The sequence below is a fragment of the Marmota marmota genome, unplaced genomic scaffold (genome assembly GCF_001458135.2).
Source record: "Marmota marmota marmota unplaced genomic scaffold, marMar, whole genome shotgun sequence".
Classification (NCBI taxonomy): Eukaryota; Metazoa; Chordata; class Mammalia; order Rodentia; family Sciuridae; genus Marmota; species Marmota marmota.
In genome coordinates this window covers 1,839,506-1,845,324 of record NW_025999891.1, presented here as the reverse complement: position 1 = coordinate 1,845,324, position 5,819 = coordinate 1,839,506, and positions in this window count along the sequence as shown.

Here is a 5,819-nt window from a genome sequence, read left to right as displayed (position 1 = left end):
GTGTGTTCTAAAAATAAAGTTCGTTTCTTTTGACAAGTGGCCCCTGAATTGTGCCCAGCCAGACTGCAGCACATTTGTGTACATCAGTGACAAATCCACTGAAAGTAAAAACTAGGAAAACCAACCCATTTACAATAGCCTCAAAAAAATAAATAAATAGTTGGAAATAAATTTAATGAAAGAGGTGAAAAACCTCTACAATAAAACTACAACATGTTAAAGAAAGAAATTAAAGAAGACCTAAGAATATGGAAAGATTCAATGCAATATATACAGATTCAATGCAATCCCAATCAAAATTCCAATGGCATTTCTCATAGAAATAGAACAAGCAATCATGAAATTCATCTGGAAACATAAGAGAAGCAGAATAGCCAAAGCAATCCTTAGCAAGAAGAATGAAGCTGGTAGCATTACTAGTCCAGACCTAAAACTATTCTACAGAGCAATAGTAACTAAAACAGCATGGTATTGGCAACAAAATAGACCTGTAGACCAATGGTACAGAATAGAGGACACAGAGTCTAACCCACATAACTTCAGTTATCATATATTAGATATAGGTGCCAAAAACATACATTGGAGAAAAGGTAGCCTCTTCAACAAATGGTGCTGAGAAAACTGAAATCCACATGTAACAAAATGAGATTAAACCTCTATCTCTCACCATGCACAAAAACTCAACTCAAAGTGGATCAAGGACCTAGGAATTAAACCAGAGACCTTGCACCTAGCGGAAGAAAAAGTAGGCCCCAATCTCCATCATGTCCAATTAGGCCCCAACTTTCTTAATAAAACTCTTGTAGCCCAAGAATTAAAACCAAGAATCAATAAATGGGATGGATTCAAACTAAAAAGCTTCTTCTCAGCAAAAGAAAAAATCAGTGAGGTGAATAGAGAGCCTACAGAATGGGAGCAAATCTTCATCACAAGCACATCAGATAGAACATTAACCTCTAGGATATATAAAGCACTCAAAAACCTTAACACCAAAAAAACAACCTAATCAATAAATAACCTAATCAATAAATGGGACAAGGAACTGAACAGACACTTCTTGGAAAAGGATATACAATCAATCAACAAATATATGAAAAAAATGTTCAACACCTCTAGCAATTAGAGAATTGTAAATCAAAACTAGTCCTAAGATTTCATCTCACTCCAGTCAGAATGGCAGCTATCAAGAACACAAACAATAAGTGTTGGCGAGGATGTGGGGAAAAGGCACACACACTCATACACTGCTGGTGGGACTGCAAATTGATTCAGCCAAATTGGAAAACTTGGAGTGGAACCACCATTTGACTCAGCTATCCCATGCCTGGGCTTATTCTCAAAGGGCTTAAAAACAGCATACTACAGGGGCTGGGGATTTGGCTCAAGTGGTAGCGCGCTCGCCTTGCATACGTGAGGCACTGGATTCGATCCTCAGCACCACATTAAAAAGTAATAAGTGAAATAAAGGCATGCTATCTATCTACAACTAAAAAATATTTTAAAAAACCCAGCATACTACAGGGACACAGCCATATCGATGTTTGTAGCAGCACAATTCACAATAGCTAAATTATGAAACCAACCTAGATGCCCTTCAGTAGATGAATGGATAGGGAAACTTTTTGATATACATACACAATGGAACATTACTCAGCATTAAAAGAGAATAAAATCATGGCATTTACAGATAAATGGATGAAATTGGAGAATATAATGCTAAGTGAAGGAAGCCAATCCCCAAAAACCAAAGGCTGAATGTTTTCTTTGATAGAGGATGCAACAGTCGGGGAGCATGGGAGGACTGAACCCAGTGCCTCACACATGCTAGGTAAGCACTCTACCATTTAGCCACAACTGCAGCCCCTCATCTGATTATTTCTATGCTATGTCCTAGATTCCTACCTGGTACACAGCTGACATTCAAAGTATTAGTTGTATCAATTATGAGCCTAGTAAAACTCAATGAAATTTTAGAAAAGATCGGATTTGATTTCCTGATTCAGGTTAGAACTGGGGATCACTTTTCTAAAGGTGCTTGCATAGGATCCCTTTAACAACCTAACAGTTATGTTTTCAAAACAAAAGGGGTCTTCTTCATCCCAATTCTTCAGTATGCTTGTCTACTATCCTAGAATCAGAATAGCTAACTTAAGAACTTATAACTCTAAGGATCTTATAACAAGGTTGGCATGTCTGTGGAAATCAAGTTAAATTGTTGACTTATTCCACAAATTTCCCCATTCAACTCAGCAGTTGCCTATAATCCCAGCAGTTTGGGAGGCTGAGCCAGGAGGATCTCAAGTTCAAGGTGAGCCTCAGCAATTTAGGGAGGCCCTAAGCAACTGAGACCCCTGTCTCAAACAAGAGAGGAGGGCTGGGCCTGTAAGTCAGTGGTAGAGCACTTGCCTACCACATACGTGGCACTTGGGTTAATCTTCAGCAACACACACACACACACAAAATGAATGAATGAATGAATGAATGAATAAAGAAAGAAAGAAAGAAAGAAAGGCTGAATTCTTGGGGAAAAAAAAGATACAAACAATTCCAGAGGCTCAGGAGGATAAGGTAGGAGGATCTCCAGTTCAAAGCCAACCTAGGCAACTTAGCAAGGCACTATGCAACTCAGTGAAACTGTCTCTAATAAAATATAAAAAGCAGTTAGGGATGTGGCTCAGTAGTTCAGCACCCCTGGGTTCAATCACAGTACCAAAAAACAAACAAAACCCCTCAAAGTTCTTTCTCATCTTCCTATAAGCAACAAAATATAACACTAGAAATCTGCTTTCCAAGCCACACATTTCACAACACAAGCAAGGATATCACTCATTTATTAGTACACCTACTATTTTAGAAAATTTCGGGGTTAAAACTTCATTTTAAGACAAAATACCACAGGACCTGTAATTAACACAAATTAGTTGCATTCAAGTTATGACGGTAAAGTTTTTACTTAAATGATCCTGAAAGATGACTAAATCAAGCACTGAAACTTCAAGGGAAACTCCCAAACTTTCCAGCCCACAATTCTAGGTCATGGGAGGGACTAGGCACTTTCTGTAGTCTTCCCTGGTTGCCTACCTTACAATTTTGATAGGGATCTAAACACCTGCTGGGTATGGTAGATCACACCTGTGGTCCCAGCTACTCAAAAGGCTTACTTGAGTTTTGAGTTCTAAACCACCCTGGATAACACAGTGAGACCCTACACAAAAATAAATAAAACAAACAAAAAAAAAACCTGTATCTACCTCCTCTTCCATGCATTATTACCTTTATTGGTTTCTTTCTCCTTAACTAAAATTGCCACCTCTTAAAAATGCTAGAGGATTCCTCAGTTTGCTGACTACATAAAGGCTACACAGCCAACTAAATTAATCCTTTCACAAAGCAAACTCACTTGACAGGCCAACCCGAAATATGAGTACATAAGAGACTCTTCTGTTAAAAACAAAAATTAAAATCACTAATTCTGTTTACTTGGTCCCTTTATGTCCATGAATCAGGCATTAGTTTCAGTGTGGAGACAGTCTACAAAACCTGCATGCTATGAATGGTTTTAAGAACTTGCAACAGAATTTTATGAATTCCTATTTTGGCCTTCAATGCAACGGTATCTGGCCATCTTGTGTTGGTAACAGAACAAATCAAACTGAAAACCTCCCAGGCTGCTCTAAATGGGTAGTAGAGAATGATTTGTATACCATTTGATGAGAAAAGCAATTCATAAAATGATATTTTCTAACTGCTGGCAGATGATTAAGATAAAAACTACTAGAATGTTACCCATCTTTTTACTATCCTAAATCCTTGCTACTAAGAATTGAGGCCTGGAGTATACTTATGTCAACATGTCATTTTAGGAAAAAAAGTCAAATATGGTCAAGAAAACATGTACCAAATAAAAAATGTTTTCTAGGACACAGGAAAGCTAGAAATGCATCTTACAGATGCAAATACTCAAGCAGAAACTATTCCAAGGGTATTTACTGCAGTACCTTTCATAATAGCAAGGTTAGAAATAACTTGTCCAAAAGTAAACTTTAAAAATACAGTTCAGTGGGCTGGGGATGTGGCTCAAGCGGTAGCTTGCTCGCCTGGCATGCGTGCGGCCCGGGTTCGATCCTCAGCACCACATACAAACAAAGATGTTGTGTCTGCCGAAAATAAATATTAAAAAATTTTAAAAAAATACAGTTCAGGACGGCAATTTGTAAATCAATGGATGTGTAACTGATGTGATTCTGCAATCTGTGTATGGGGTGAAGGTGGGAGTTCATAACCCACTTGAATCAAAGTGTCGAATATGTTATGTCAAGAAATTTGTAATGTTTTGAACAACCCACAATAAAAAATTAAAAAAATAAAAAAGAAAAAAAAAAATACAGTTCAGGCGTACATCAATGTTAAAATGAAGAGATCTAACTGCCCAATGTAAAATGATCGATACAATGTAAACATCGATGCATAAACTACCTCTGTAAGAAACTACTTACGAGTCTTTCTGGTAAGGGATAACAAAATGAATTTTTTTCTTCACCTGCCACTGACTTTTTCAGGGAGGAGTATATAGTATATGAATTATTTTGGCACATTCAACCTTGTTGTTTGGTTGTACACAACCCAACCTTCCATCATAGAAAATGACCGATAGTTACACCTTGTGTTAAATATTCATGTTGCACTTTAATGATCAACATACTGGGTTGCTAACTGGTTTGGAAGACAGCACATGTAATCAATTGACTTAAAAGATTATTTAGTGTTCTTCACAACCAGATTACAGGCAGTATTTCTTTTTCCAAAATATACATCTTTGGGTGACAGATAAATAATTTATGGAAGAAAAAAGGAGAAATCTTTTCACATTCAGGCAAATGTAATACTGTCAATGTGTTTGAACTACAGATTTTATTTTAGAAGTATAAAGGATGGAGGCGCAGTATATTTGGCATTTTTAATTTAGGTTTGTTTTATTTAAGTTTAATGTTAATTCCATGCTGTGTTTCAGTAAGAACAATACAGATTCTGTATCTGTGGCTCCAGTCAGATATCCAGTAGTACAAATTAGCTTCAAGTTACACATACTGAACAAAAGAGGTTGAGCGAGCGAAGGAGGGTAGGGGAGGCAGGGGAAAAGGGAAGGAGAAGAAACAAAGAATTGAACACGCATGCAGGCTTCTCCATACCACCTTCAATGCTAACCTGCTTCAGAGGGAGAGTAAAAAGTAGGCAAGAATGAGCAGCCACGGATTGTTGAACTGTTACCAGCACCACGCTTTTCAGCAACATTTCAGCACAATTTGAAACACTTTTTACAGCAAAACCATAACAACAAACCTCCCCCAAAACAACCTTTTAACCACCTAAAGCTAACACCCAATTAAGTTTAAACATTGGTATAAAATTCAAACAATTAGAAAAAGGAAAAAAAAATGATACCACATATGCCTCTAAAGTGTGATCAATCTCTCTCTCAGATGCATCACCTAGAAGTCTAATGGCTTTCAAACATAATTTCCACTTCTAATGGTGATCTTGCCACTTCTGGCACGGAGACAATACAGTAATGCTGAAAAAGCCTCTATGCAGTCCTGTTAGTGTCTTAAAGAACCTAAAAGCTGGGACCAGTAAATCCACAGAAATTCACTCTTGCCTTTAAGAACTTTTGGAAACGGTTTTAAAAAAAGGGGGGGGGGGAAACAAAATCAAAAAAAAAGTCAAAACAAAAACAAAAGGCAAAACAAAAATAACGAGGGGGGGGAAAACAGGCAGAACAAATCTAGACGAATGAAAGTCATATTGGTCTCAGTGACAAT